This window comes from Cryptomeria japonica, unplaced genomic scaffold (genome assembly GCF_030272615.1).
Source record: "Cryptomeria japonica unplaced genomic scaffold, Sugi_1.0 HiC_scaffold_68, whole genome shotgun sequence".
NCBI lineage: Eukaryota > Viridiplantae > Streptophyta > Pinopsida > Cupressales > Cupressaceae > Cryptomeria > Cryptomeria japonica.
In genome coordinates this window covers 227501-242500 of record NW_026728890.1, presented here as the reverse complement: position 1 = coordinate 242500, position 15000 = coordinate 227501, and the positions used below count along the sequence as shown (strand labels likewise).

Below are 15000 nucleotides of genomic sequence, written 5' to 3'. Positions count from 1 at the left end.
AAGGTCGACTCGGAGCGGTCTATGCATCGGGCGCGCTTGGGGCGACTACCAGTGCCAACCCCTTATCCCGCGACGCGTCCGACAAAGAGAACGTTCCAAGGCGGCAGAGGAGGTTACCAGCCGAAGGATGCAGTAGCAATAACAGGTATAGTTCCGCGGCGGCCGAGAAGACTCACCGCATAGGAATCGGGATGCGAGGCGAGGGATGCGGCGGGAAGGCCCCGACGGCTAAACGGAAGAGGCTGCAGGGCCGCCTCGGAATGGTCCAAGCATCGGATGCGATTGGGACGACTACCAGTGCCAACCCCTTATCCCGCGATGCGTCCGATACACAGATAGTTCCAAGGCGGCCGAGGAGCCTCACCGCATATCAATCGGGGTGCGAGGCGAGGGATGGGGCGGGAAGGCCCCAACGGCTAGACGGAAGAGGCTTCAGGGCCACCTCGGAATGGTCCAAGCATCGGACGCGCTTGGGGCGACTGCCAGTGCCAACCCCTTATCCCGCGATGCGTCCGATACACAGATGGTTCCAAGGCGGCCGAGGAGCCTCACCGCATAGCAATCGGGGGTGCGAGGCGAGGGATGGGGCGGGAAGGCCCCAACGGCTAGACGGAAGAGGCTTCAGGGCCGCCTAGGAATGGTCCAAGCATCGGACACGCTTGGGGCGACTACCAGTGACAGCCCCCTATCCCGCGATGCGTCCGATACGAAGATGGTTCCAAGGCGGCCGAGGAGCCTCACCGCATAGCAATCGGGGTGCGAGGTGGGGGATGCGGCGAGATGGCCCCAACGGCTAGACGGAAGAGGCCACAGGGCCGCGTCGGAATAGTCCAAGCATCGGACGCGCTTGGGGCGACTACCAGTGACAACCCCTTATCCCGCGATGCGTCCGATACGAAGATAGTTCCAAGGCGGCCGAGGAGCCTCACCGCATAGCAATCGGGGTGCGAGGTGGGGGATGCGGCGAGATGGCCCCAACGGCTAGACGGAAGAGGCTGCAGGGCCGCCTCGGAATAGTCCAAGCATCGGACGCGCTTGGGGCCACTACCAGTGACAACCCCTTATCCCGCAATGCGTCCGATACGAAGATAGTTCCAAGGCGGCCGAAGAGCCTCACCGCATAGCAATCGGGGTGCGAGGTGGGGGATGCGGCGAGATGGCCCCAACGGCTAGACGGAAGAGGCCACAGGGCCGCCTCGGAATAGTCCAAGCATCGGACGCGCTTGGGGCGACTACCAGTGACAACCCCTTATCCCGCGATGCGTCCGATACGAAGATAGTTCCCAGGCGGCCGAGGAGCCTCACCGCATAGCAATCGGGGTGCGAGGCGAGGGATGCGGCGAGATGGCCCCAAAGGCTAGACGGAAGAGGCTGCAGGGCTGCCTCGGAATAGTCCAAGCATCGGACGCGCTTGGGGCGACTACCACTGCCAACCCCTTATCCCGCGATGCGTTCGATACACAGATAGTTCCGAGGCGGCCGAGGAGGTGGGGGATGCAGCGAGATGGCCCCAACGGCTAGACGGAAGAGGCTGCAGGGCCGCCTCGGAATAGTCCAAGCATCGGACGCGCTTGGGGCGACTACCAGTGACAACCCCTTATCCCGCGATGCGTCCGATACACAGATAGTTCCGAGGCGGCCAAGGAGCCTCACCGCATAGCAATCGTGGTGCGAGGTGGGGGATGCGGCGAGATGGCCCCAACGGCTAGACGGAAGAGGCTGCAGGGCCGCCTCGGAATGGTCCAAGCATCGGATGCGCTTGGGGCGACTACCACTGCCAACCCCTTATCCCGCGATGCGTCCGATACACAGATAGTTCCAAGGCGGCCGAGGAGCCTCACAGCATAGCAATCAGGGTGCGAGACGAGGGATGCGGCGAGAAAGCCCCAACGGCTAGAGGGAAGAGGCTTCAGGTCCGCCTCGGAATGGTCCAAGCATCGGACGCGCTTGGGGCGACTACCAGTGACAACCCCTTATCCCGCGACGCGTCTGATACACAGATAGTTCCAAGGCGGCCGAGGAGCCTCACCGCATAGCAATCGGGGTGCGAGGCGAGGGATGCGGCGAGAAGGACCCAACGGCTACACGGAAGAGGCTTCGGGGCCGCCTCGGAATGGTCCAAGCATCGGACGCGCTTGGGGCGACTACCAGTGACAACCCCTTATCCCGCGACGCGTCCGATACACAGATAGTTCCAAGGCGGCCGAGGAGCCTCACCGCATAGCAATCGGGGTGCGAGGCGAGGGATGCGGCGAGAAGGACCCAACGGCTACACGGAAGAGGCTTCGGGGCCGCCTCGGAATGGTCCAAGCATCGGACGCGCTTGGGGCGACTACCAGTGACAACCCCTTATCCCGCGACGCGTCCGATACACAGATAGTTCCAAGGCGGCCGAGGAGCCTCACCGCATAGCAATCGGGGTGCGAGGCGAGGGATGCGGCGAGAAGGACCCAACGGCTAGACGGAAGAGGCTTCGGGTCCGCCTCGGAATGGTCCAAGCATCGGACGCGCTTGGGGCGACTACCAGTGACAACCCCTTATCCCGCGACGCGTCCGATACACAGATAGTTCCAAGGCGGCCGAGGAGCCTCACCGCATAGCAATCGGGGTGCGAGGCGAGGGATGCGGCGAGAAGGACCCAACGGCTAGACGGAAGAGGCTTCGGGTCCGCCTCGGAATGGTCCAAGCATCGGACGCGCTTGGGGCGACTACCAGTGACAACCCCTTATCCCGCGACGCGTCCGATACACAGATAGTTCCAAGGCGGCCGAGGAGCCTCACCGCATAGCAATCGGGGTGCGAGGCGAGGGATGCGGCGAGAAGGACCCAACGGCTAGACGGAAGAGGCTTCGGGTCCGCCTCGGAATGGTCCAAGCATCGGACGCGCTTGGGGCGACTACCAGTGACAACCCCTTATCCCGCGACGCGTCCGATACACAGATAGTTCCGAGGCGGCCGAGGAGCCTCACCGCATAGCAATCGGGGTGCGAGGCGAAGGATGCGGCGAGAAGGACCCAACGGCTAGACGGAAGAGGCTTCGGGTCCGCCTCGGAATGGTCTAAGCATCGGACGCGCTTGGGGCGACTACCAGTGACAACCCCTTATCCCGCGACGCGTCCGATACACAGATAGTTCCAAGGCGGCCGAGGAGCCTCACCGCATAGCAATCGGGGTGCGAGGCGAGGGATGCGGCGAGAAGGACCCAACGGCTAGACGGAAGAGGCTTCAGGGCCGCCTCGGAATGGTCCAAGCATCGAACGCGCTTGGGGCGACTACCAGTGACAACCCCTTATCCCGCGACGCGTCCGATACACAGATAGTTCCGAGGCGGCCGAGGAGCCTCACCGCATAGCAATCGGGGTGCGAGGCGAGGGATGCGGCGAGAAGGACCCAACGGCTAGACGGAAGAGGCTTCAGGGCCGCCTCGGAATGGTCCAAGCATCGGACGCGCTTGGGGCGACTACCAATGACAACCCCTTATCCCGCGACGCGTCCGATACACAGATAGTTCCGAGGCGGCCGAGGAGCCTCACCGCATAGCAATCGGGGTGCGAGGCGAGGGATGCGGCGAGAAGGACCCAACGGCTAGACGGAAGAGGCTTCAGGGCCGCCTCGGAATGGTCCAAGCATCGGACGCGCTTGGGGCGACTACCAGTGACAACCCCTTATCCCGCGACGCGTCCGATACACAGATAGTTCCGAGGCGGCCGAGGAGCCTCACCGCATAGCAATCGGGGTGCGAGGCGAGGGATGCGGCGAGAAGGACCCAACGGCTAGACGGAAGAGGCTTCAGGGCCGCCTCGGAATGGTCCAAGCATCGGACGCGCTTGGGGCGACTACCGTTGCCAACCCCTTATCCCGCGATGCGTCTGATACACAGATAGTTCCGAGGCGGCCGAGGAGCCTCACCGCATAGCAATCGGGTTGCGAGGCAGATTATTGGGAAGGGAACCCCCTGGGATGCGGCTCAAGCAGTGCCCAAAGGGACTGGAATGCGGAATCACATCGAGAGACCCAAATGCTATACGAGGGCTCAAATCGAATTATCGATTTGGCCACGACATGGACGCATCGGAACGACTACCTTTGCCGAACCACTCGCAATTGCATCCATACCGAAACCAATAGACATTTCCGTTAGAGCCCTCGCATAGCATTCGGGAATCTCGCATGCCCCTCTAAATCGACCAATGCTGGCGCTCAATGAAAATCCGAGCGCTACCACCGTTCGAGCGCCAGCATTGGTCGAGTTAGAGGGGCACGGGGGAGAATGCTCCAGTCAACACCTCCCCTATATAAGTTATTTGTCCGATTCTCGCACAACCGTAGTCTGCCTCGTCGAATCAAACAACGGTCCCAGATTCCGACTTCCGTTCCGTAGAGACCCAAAAGCTAGATGGAGGCTCGCAAGAAAGAGAGTCGGCGCATAGCAATCGGGTTTCTCGAACGTTTAGGGACCGAGCTCACTTGCGGATAGGGCAAAATCCGCCAAGCAACCCAAAAGCTAGACGGGGGCTCGAATCGAATCGCCTAGGCGGCCACAACAACGACGTGTTGGATCGACTACCAGTGCCAAACCATTCAGCAAGACTAGTCTGTGTCGAGGCCGGATAGAGATTCTCAGAGAGCGCCCGCATAGCATTTAGGAGACCTGCCGCGTCCCTCACACTCGACAAATGGTGGTGCACGTTTATAAATCCGAGCGATCCCAACCCTTTCAAGCACCAACATCGGTCGAGATAGAGGGGCACGGAGGGGGCTGCGTGAGACAACACAGTCCCCTATATAAGTTATTTGTCCGATTCTCACACATCCGAAGAATGGTCATCAAATCGGACAACAGCCCAAACTTCCGACTTCCGTCCCAGAAAGCCCAAGAGCTATCTAAAACGTTCATGGCCGGAACTCGATCGCGGCTATACCAGTCCGCCAAGCAACCCAAAAGCTAGACTGGAGCTCTAGTCGAATCACCTCTGTGGCCATTGCAAGGACGTGTTGGAGCGACTACCATTGCCGAACCATTCCGCAGGTCGAGTCCATACCAAGGCCGCATAGAGATTCACGATGAGCTCCTGCATAGCAATCAGGAGACTTGCCGTGTCCATCACAATCGATAAATCCTGGTGCAAGATTTTTGCATCCGAGCGCTCCAACCAGTCGAGCACCAGCATCAATCGACATAAACGGGCACGGGGGGAGGATGCTCGAGAACACTACCTCCCCTATATAAGTTATTTGTCCGATTCTCAAGCAGCCGAAGTCTGGTCATCGAATCGGGTCAAAGACCACAACTTCCGACTTTACCCACAATGCAAGTCATCGAATCGAACATCGGCCCCCGAGTCGGACTCCATGCGTATGTCAGGTCATCGGACCCAAATTCCGCCTTCCTGCGCATGGCGGGCCATCAATATCAACTCGGTCATCGGACCCAAACTCCGCCTTTTTGCGTATGGCACGCCTTCAAATCGGTCATCGGACCCAAATTCCGCCTTCCTGTGCATGGCGGGCCATCAACATCAACTCGGTCATCGGACCCAAATTCCGCCTTTCTGCGCATGGCACGCCATCAACTCGGTCATCGGACCCAAATTCCGCCTTCCTGCGCATGGCAGGTCATCGGACACAAATTCAGACCTCGCCAATATGCCTACGTATCGAATCGGTCATCGGACCCAACTTCCGACTTCATCCATACTGTAGGGTCTTTGAGGTTGGCGCGGTGCGCTCAACCCAGGGAGTCGACCCATCGAAGCATACACCTCCCCTATATAAGCTATTTGTCCGATTCCCACACCTGTGTAGTTTGCACCTCTGACCAGGACATCGACCCCAACTTCCGAACTCGACTGCAACGACGGCACCAGCGCCTTGGTGCGCACCTTGCGACGCACAGTCCCAACATTCGCCTTCCTGCACATGGCAGGTCATCGGACCCAAATTCCGACCTCGCGAGTATGCCTACATATCGAATCGGTCATCGGACCCAACTTCCGACTTCATCCATACCGTAGGGTCTTTGAGGTTGGCGCGGTGCGCTCAACCCGGGGAGTCGACCCAACGAAGCATACACCTCCCCTATATAAGCTATTTGTCCGATTCCCACACCTGTGTAGTTTGCACCTCCGATCAAGACATCGACCCCAACTTCCGAACTCGCCTCCAACGACCGAACCAGCGCCTTGGTGCGCACCTTGCAACGCACAGTGCCAACATTCGCCTTCCTGCACGTGGCAGGTCATCGGACCCAAATTCCGACCTCGCGAGTATGCCTACATATCGAATCGGTCATCGGACCCAACTTCCGACTTCATCCATACCGTAGGGTCTTTGAGGTTGGCGCGGTGCGCTCAACCCGGGGAGTCGACCCAACGAAGCATACACCTCCCCTATATAAGCTATTTGTCCGATTCCCACACCTGTGTAGCTTGCACCTCCGATCAGGACATCGACCCCAACTTCCGAACTCGACTAAAAAGACCGCACCAGCGCCTTGGTGTGCACCTTGCAACGCACAGTGTCAACATTCGCCTTCCTGCACATGGCAGGTCATCGGACCCAAATTCCGACCTCATGAGCATACCTACTAATCGAATTGGTCATCGGACCCAACTTCCGACTTCATCCATACCGTAGGGTCTTTGAGGTTGGCGCGGTGCGCTCAACCTGGGGAGTCGACCCATCGAAGCATACACCTCCCCTATATAAGCTATTTGTCCGATTCCGACACCTGTGTAGTTTGCACCTCCGCTCAGGACATCGACCCCAACTTCCGAACTCGCCTGCAACGACCGAACCAGCGCCTTGGTGCGCACCAAAAGTGCGCACTTTTGGAGGGCACTTTTGTGCGCTCCAAAGGTGCGCACTTTTGGAGGGCACTTTTCTGCGCTCCAAAGGTGCGCACTTTTGGAGGGCACTTTTTGGAGGGCACTTTTCTGCGCTCCAAAGGTGCGCACTTTTGGAGGGCACTTTTTGGAGGGCACTTTTCTGCGCTCCAAAGGTGCGCACTTTTGGAGGGCACTTTTTGGAGGGCACTTTTCTGCGCTCCAAAGGTGCGCACTTTTGGAGGGCACTTTTTGGAGGGCACTTTTCTGCGCTCCAAAGGTGCGCACTTTTGGAGGGCACTTTTTGGAGGGCACTTTTCTGCGCTCCAAAGGTGCGCACTTTTGGAGGGCACTTTTCTGCGCTCCAAAGGTGCGCACTTTTGGAGGGCACTTTTTGGAGGGCACTTTTCTGCGCTCCAAAGGTGCGCACTTTTGGAGGGCACTTTTTGGAGGGCACTTTTCTGCGCTCCAAAGGTGCGCACTTTTGGAGGGCACTTTTTGGAGGGCACTTTTCTGCGCTCCAAAGGTGCGCACTTTTGGAGGGCACTTTTGTGCACTCCAAAGGTGCGCACTTTTGGAGGGCACTTTTCCTGTGCTCCAAAGGTGCACACCTAGGTGAGCACCTTCGACCACACCTTGTAGCACACCAAACTCTGACTTTCGACTTCATCCGCAATGCAGGGTCTTTGAGGTTGGCGCAATGCGCACAACCAGGGGAGTCGACCCATCAAACCCAACACCTCCCCTATATAAGCTATTTGTCTGATTCTCATACATGCGTAGCCTGCAGGAGCAATTAGGACATCGACCCCAACTTTCGGCTTCTAAACGAAAACAAGGTCTTTGAGGTTGGTGTAATGCGAACAACTAGGGGAGTCAACCCATCAAACCCAACACCTCCCCTATATAAGCTATTTGTCTGATTCTCATACATGTGTAGTCTACAGGAGCAATTAGGACATCGACCCCAACTTTTGACTTCTTAACGAAAACAAGGTCTTTGAGGTTGACGTAATGCGCACAACCAGGGGAGTCGACCCATCAAACCCAACACCTCCCCTATATAAGCTATTTGTCCGATTCTCATACATGTGTAGCCTGCAGGAGCCATTAGGACATTGACCCCAACTTTTGACTTCTTAACGAAAACAAGGTCTTTGAGGTTGGCGTAATGCGCACAACCAAGGGAGTTGACCCATCAAACCCAACACCTCCCCTATATAAGCTATTTGTCTGATTCTCATACATGTGTAGCCTGCAACAACGATTAGGACATCCACCCCAACTTCTGAATTCGTCTGCGTTGACCGCACCAAAGGTGCACGCCTTGGTGCTCACCAAAATCCGACTTCCGACTTCTTCTGCTATGCGGGGTCTTTGAGGTTGGCGCAGTGCGCACAACCAGGGGAGTCAACCCACCGAATGCAACACCTCCCCTATATAAGCTATTTGTCTGATTCTCATACATGCGTAGACTGCAGCAATGATTAGGACATCCACCCCAACTTTTGACTTCTTAAACAAGACAGGGTCTTTGAAGTTGGTGCAGTGCACACAACCAGGGGAGTCGACCCATCAAACGCAACACCTCCCCTATATAAAGCTATTTGTCCGATTCTCATACGTGTAGTCTGCAGCAGCGATTAGGACATCGACCCCAACTTCCGAATTCGTTTGCATTGACCGCACCAAAGGTGCACGCCTTGGTGTGCACCCTGGAGTGCACTTTGGTGCTCACCTCGGTGCACACTTTGGTGTGCACCTCGGTGTGCACCAAAGGTGCGCACCTTGGAGCGCACCAAAGGTGTACACTTTGGAGCGCACCACATAGGGTCTTTGAGAGGTTGGCGCAGTGCGCACACCAAGGTGGGTGTTGAGGTGCGTGCCGAGGTGGGTGGGTGCTAGGGTGCGCTCCATGGTGGGTGCCAGGGTGGGTGCGTGCTAGGGTGGATTCCAAAGAGGGTCATAGGGTGGGTGCCAAGGTGGGTTGGTGATATAGTGGGTTCAAAGGTGGGTACTAGGGTGGGTTCCAAGGTGGGTCACAAGTTGGGTGCCAGGATGCGTGGGTGTTAGGTTGGGTGCCAAGGTGGGCTCCTGCGTGGGTGGGTGCTAGGGTGGGTTTCAAGGTGGACGCGAGGGCGGGTGCCAAGGTGGGTAACAAGTTGGGTGTTAGGATGGGTGAGTGCTAGAGTGGGTGCCAAGGTGGGTGGGTGCTAAGGTGGATGCCAAGGTGGTTCACAGGGTGGGTGGGTTCTAGGGTGAGTTCCAAGGTGGGTCACAGGTTCAGTGCTAGGGTGGGTGTCAAGGCGGGTGTCGAGGTGCCTGGGTGCTAGGGTGTGGATGCCAATGTGGGTCATAGGGTGGGTACTAGGGTGGGCTGCAATGTGGGTGCCAAGGTGGGTAACATGCTCGGTGGGTTCTAAATTGGGTGCCAGGGTGGGTGTGCACCCACCTTGCCCGAGGTGGGTGCCAAGGTGCCAGTGTGGGTGGGTGCTAAGGTGGATGCCAAGGTGGGTGAGAAGGTGGGTGATAGGTTGAGTGGTAGGATGGGTGGGTGCCAAGATGGGTCACAGGGTGGGTGCAAGGGTGGGTAGGTGCTAGGGTTGGTGTCAGGGTGGGTGGGTGCTAGGTTGGGTTCCAAGGTGGGTGCGAGGGTGAGTGTCAAGGTGGGTCACAGGTTAGGTGCTAGGATGGGTGAGTGCTAGGGTGCAAAGGTGCCAGGGTGGGTGCTAGGATGGGTCGATGCTAGGGTGAGTGGCAAGGTGGGTCCACAAGTGTCAAGGTGGGTGCCGAGGTGGGTGCCAAGTCGGCGACTGCTATGGTGGATGCCAAGGTGGGTCACGGGGTGGGTGCCAAGTTGCTAGGTTGGGTTCCAAGGTGGGTGCCAACGTGGGTGCTAGGGTGCGTGGGTTAAAGGGTGTGTCACAACGTGGGTGCCAGGATGGGTGCGCACCCACACTGGCCAAGACGGGTGCGGGTGCAAGGTTGGGTTCCAAGCCCGGTCACAGGCTGGGTGCTAGGATGGGTGGGTGCCAAGGTGGGCACCAGGGTGGGTGCACCCACCCTGGCCAAGGTGGGTCACGGGGTGGGTCCTAGGGTGGGTAACGGGGTGGGTACTAAGGTGCGTGCCAAGGTGGGTCATAGGGTGGGTGCCAAGGTGGGCACCAGGGTGGGTGTGCACCAACCCTAGCCAGGGTAGGTCACGGGGTGGTTGTCGGGGTGGGCGTCAAGGAGCCAAGGTGGGTGGCAAGTAGCCAAGTTGCGTGCCAAGGTGGGTGTCGGGGTGGGTGCCAAGGATCCAAGGTGGGTGCCAAGGAACCAAGGTGGGTGTCTGGGTGGGTGCCGAGGTGGGAGCCAGGGTGGGTCCCAAGGTGAGTGCAAAGGTGGGTGCCAGGGTCAAGGTGAGTGCCAATGTGGGTTCCAAGGTGCCAGGGTCAGGGTGAGTGCCAATGTGGGTTCAAAGGTGCTAAGTTGGGTGCGAGGTTGGGTGCGAGGGTGGGTGGGTGCCAAGGTGTGCTAGGTGGAAGCCCGGGTGGGTCGGCATCCCATGGGTGTCGAGTTGGGTGCCTGATGGGTGCTTCTTGTCAAGTTTTAGTCGTCGGGACTCATTTCGAGCCTTAGAGGTCGTTTCTTGTCCGGTTGCCCTGTCTTCGACCTGGGAACCCAATTTTGGTCCTCGGGTCCCATTTTTTTTTGTCTCGCATCCCACTTTTGGCCTGTGGCCTTTTCGGGGTCGATTCTCGTTTTGGGCATCAGAGCATGTTTCTTCTCCTAAAACCCAATATTTGTTTATTAAGTCTCGGAACACATTTTTGTTCTCGTGGACCCATCATGGGTCTTGGAACGCATTTGTGGTCCTTGGGTCCCATTTTGCATCCCGAAACTTGTGTTTTGGTGCTTGATCCCTATTTTGGGTGCCCACCTTGCACCAAGTGCGCACCCGGGGCAAACCGAGCGCCTTGGTGCACCGGGGCAAGATCGAGCGTGCACCCGAGGCGCCCCGAACATGCACCAAGGTGCACTCGGCCCACATGTGAGCGCAGGTCGTTGCGCCCGAGGTGGTGTGTGGGCACCGCGTTGCAGACGGGACACTGCACGCACACGACGCCCCCTCCAGGTGCACGCACGTAGGCCGGGCCGGGTGCACACCCGACGCCCTAGCAAGGTGCGCGCACCCGGGCAGGGCTCACACTTGGCGAACGGGGCGCACTTCGCGAGGGAGGGTGTGCACCTCGACGGGGGTGGGTGGCCGGGGTGGATTCGCACGTGGGTCGCGGTTTGCTAAGTACACACTGCGACAAGCTCATAACGGGTGCGATCATACCAGCGTTAGTGCACCGGATCCCATCAGAACTCCGCAGTTAAGCGCGCTTGGGCCGGAGTAGTACTGGGATGGGTGACCTCCCGGGAAGTCCCGGTGTTGCACCCTTTTTTAGTTTTTCGCCGGGCGTCGCAATGCTATTTGAATAAACCTTTTGCCCGTTTGCGTTCTCGTCGGGGCCGGGCCGGGCCGGGGTGCGCTGCCCGCACTACCGCGCGCGCGGGGGGCGACACCGAGCGCGCACCCGAGGCGCCCCGAGCACACAGGCCACGGTGCAACCCGGGCGTTGTGCGCGCACCCCGGTGCGCCCGAGGTGCTGCGCGCGCACCCAGGTGAAATCGGTGTGCACCTCGGCCAGTGCGCGCTCGGTCGAGTCGCGCACGTTGGCCAAGGTGCACGGTGATGTTTCTTACTCTAAGGTTCCGCACCAGACGCCCGGGACAGGTGAGCGAAGCTGGGCGGGGCCGGGTGCGCGGCCGGGGCAGGTGCACGCAGCTGGAGAGAGCTTTGGAGCACACTTCGGAGCGCACCAATGATGCGCTCCATTCAAAAGTTTCCTGAAAAGGCAAAAAAAGTTGAGATTATAGAATTTCCCACTTGAGAGATTGTAAAAAAAAAAAATTTAAAATGAAGGAAACGCGGGTGCCAAGGTGTGCGCAGCCCAGCCAAGGTGTGCGCACCAAGGCGCCCACCCTGGCGAAGGTGCACGCAAGGTGCGCACCCGAGGCAAACCGGACAATTAACCCAACTTTCGACTTCGCGCGCACCTTGGAGCGCACTTCGGAGCGCTCCTTGGTGCGCACCAATCTTGGGCACCTCGGAGTGCACCATGGCGCCCACCAAGGTGCGCACCCGGGGCAAACCGAGCTCCGACTTCGTGCGCACCTTGGAGCGCACGAAAGGTGCGCACCATGGCGCCCACCAAGGTGCGCAGCCCAGCCAAGGCGTGCGCATCAAGGTGCGCACCCTGGCGAAGGTGCGCACCCGGGGCAAACCGAGCTCCGACTTCGTGCGCACCTTGGAGCGCACAAAAGGTGCGCAACCCAGCCAAGGTGTGCGCACCCCGGTCAAACCGAGCTCCGAATCGTGCGCACCAGAGGTGCACGCCATCGTGCGCACCTTGGAGCACACTTCGGAGCCCTCCTTGGTGCGCGCCGATGTTGCGCACCTCGGAGCGCACCCGGGGAAAACAATGCAATTAACCCGACTTTCGACTTCGTGGGCACCTCGGAGCGCTCTCGGGTTCGCACCTCGGAGCACACCGAGGTGCGCACCTTTGATGCGCTGCCTTCACCAATTTCCAGAAAAGGCAAGAAAACATTGAGAAGGTGTGCGCACCGAGGTGCCCACCCTGGCGAAGGTGCACGCGAGGTGCGCACCCGGGGCAAACCGGGCTCCGACTTCGTGCACGCCGCACCTTGGAGCACACTTCGGAGCGCTCCTTGGTGCGCACCAGGGCGCGCAACCCAGCCGAGGTGCCCACCCCGGCGAAGGTGCACGCGAGGTGCGCACCCGGGGCAAACCGGGCTCCGACTTCGTGCACGCCATGGTGCCCACCGCGGCGAAGGTGCACGCGAGGTGCGCACCCGGGGCAAACCGGGCTCCGACTTCGTGCACGCCGCACCTTGGAGCACACTTCGGAGCGCTCCTTGGTGCGCACCATGGTGCCCACCAGGGCGCGCAACCCCGCCGAAGGTGCACGCGAGGTGCGCACCCGGGGCAAACCGGGCTCCGACTTCGTGCACGCCGCACCTTGGAGCACACTTCGGAGCGCTCCTTGGTGCGCACCATGGTGCCCACCAGGGCGCGCAACCCCGCCGAAGGTGCACGCGAGGTGCGCACCCGGGGCAAACCGGGCTCCGACTTCGTGCACGCCATGGTGCGCACCGCGGCGAAGGTGCGCACCCGGGGCAAACCGGGCTCCGACTTCGTGCACGCCGCACCTTGGAGCACACTTCGGAGCGCTCCTTGGTGCGCACCAGGGCGCGCAACCCAGCCGAGGTGCCCACCCCGGCGAAGGTGCACGCGAGGTGCGTACCCGGGGCAAACCGGGCTCCGACTTCGTGCACGCCGCACCTTGGAGCACACTTCGGAGCGCTCCTTGGTGCGCACCATGGTGCCCACCAGGCCGCGCAACCCAGCCAAGGTGTGCGCACCAAGGTGCACGCGAGGTGCGCACCCGGGGCAAACCGGGGTCCGACTTCGTGCACGCCGCACCTTGGAGCACACATCGGGGCGCTCCCGGGTTCGCACCGGCGTTGCGCACCGTGGTGGGCACCTCGGAGCACACCAAGGTGGGCAGCGAGGTGCGCACCTTTGATGCGATGCCTTCACTAATTTCCATAAAAGGCAAAAAAAAAACGAGATTTTAAAATTTCCGTTTTGAAAGATAGTGAGAAAAAGGGAATGCTGGTGCCATCTTGAGCCCGCCCTGGTGCGCAGCCCAGCCAAGGTGTGCGCACCAAGGTGCCCACCCTGGCGAAGGTGCGCGCCCGGGCAATTAACCCAACTTCCAACTTCGCGCGCGCCAGGGTGGGAGCGCACCCAACAACCGGGCCTGGGAAGAGCCAATGCGAGAAACCCCACCAAACGCTCTGACAAAAAAAGAGGGGGCGCTCCAGTAACCCCGCTTCGGAGCGCACCCTGGGCAAACCCAGCCAAGGTGCCCACCCCGGCCAAGGTGCAGGCGAGGTGCGCACCCGGGGCAAACCGGGCTCCGACAACGTGCACGCCGCACCTTGGAGCACACTTCGTAGCGCTCCCGGGTGCGCACCTCAGAGCACACCAAGGTGGGCAGCGAGGTGCGCACCTTTGATGCGCTGCCTTCACTAATTTCCAGAAAAGGCAAAAAAAAAAGGAGATTTTAAAATTTCCGTTTTGAAAGATAGTGAAAAAAACGGAACGCGCGTGCCATCTTGAGCCCGCCCTGGTGCGCAGCCCAGGTAAGGTGCCCACCCTGGCAAAGGTGCGCACCCGGGCAATTAACCCTACTTCCGACTTCGTGCGCGCCAGGGTGGCAACCGGGCCTCGGAAGAGCCAATGCGAGAAACCCCACCAAACGCTCCGACAAAAAAAGAGGCGGCGCTCCAATAACCCCGCTTCGGAGCGCAGCCGGGGCAAACCCAGCCAAGGTGCCCACCCCGACGAAGGTGCACGCGAGGTGCGCACCCGGGGCAAACCGGGCTCCGACAACGTGCACGCAGCACCTTGGAGCACACTTCGAAGCACTCCCGGGTGCCCACCGGCGTTGCGCACCGTGGTGGGCAGCGAGGTGCGCACCTTTGATGCGCTGCCTTCACTAATTTCCAGAAAAAGGCAAAAAAAAATGAGATTTTAAAATTTCCGTTTTGAAAGATAGTGAAAAAAAAGGAACGCGGGTGCCATCTTGAGCCCGCCCTGGTGCGCAGCCCAGGCAAGGCATGCGCACCAAGGTGCCCACCCGAGGTGCACACCCGGGGCAAACCGGGCTCCGACTTCGTGCAGGCCGCACCTTGGAGCACACTTCGGAGCGCTCCTTGGTGCGCACCATGGTGCCCACCAGGGCGCGCAACCCAGCCAAGGTCTGCACACCAAGGTGCCCACCCCGGCGAAGGTGCACGCGAGGTGCGCACCCGGGGCAAACCGGGCTCCGACTTCGTGCACGCCATGGTGCCCACCGCGGCGAAGGTGCACGCGAGGTGCGCACCCGGGGCAAACCGGGCTCCGACTTCGTGCACGCCGCACCTTGGAGCACACTTCGGAGCGCTCCTTGGTGCGCACCATGGTGCCCACCAGGGCGCGCAACCCAGCCAAGGTGTGCGCACCAAGGTGCACGCGAGGTGCGCACCCGGGGCAAACCGGGGTCCGACTTCGTGC

At 60.1% G+C, this 15000-nt stretch overlaps 1 non-coding gene across 1 annotated transcript; it reads left to right on the top strand.

Moving 5' to 3' along the window:
• Positions 1-11134: 11134 nt before the first annotated feature.
• Positions 11135-11253, top strand: LOC131863746 (5S ribosomal RNA). Its single transcript, XR_009362641.1, has one exon. It is a non-coding gene; the product is annotated as a 5S ribosomal RNA (ribosomal RNA).
• Positions 11254-15000: the final 3747 nt, after the last annotated feature.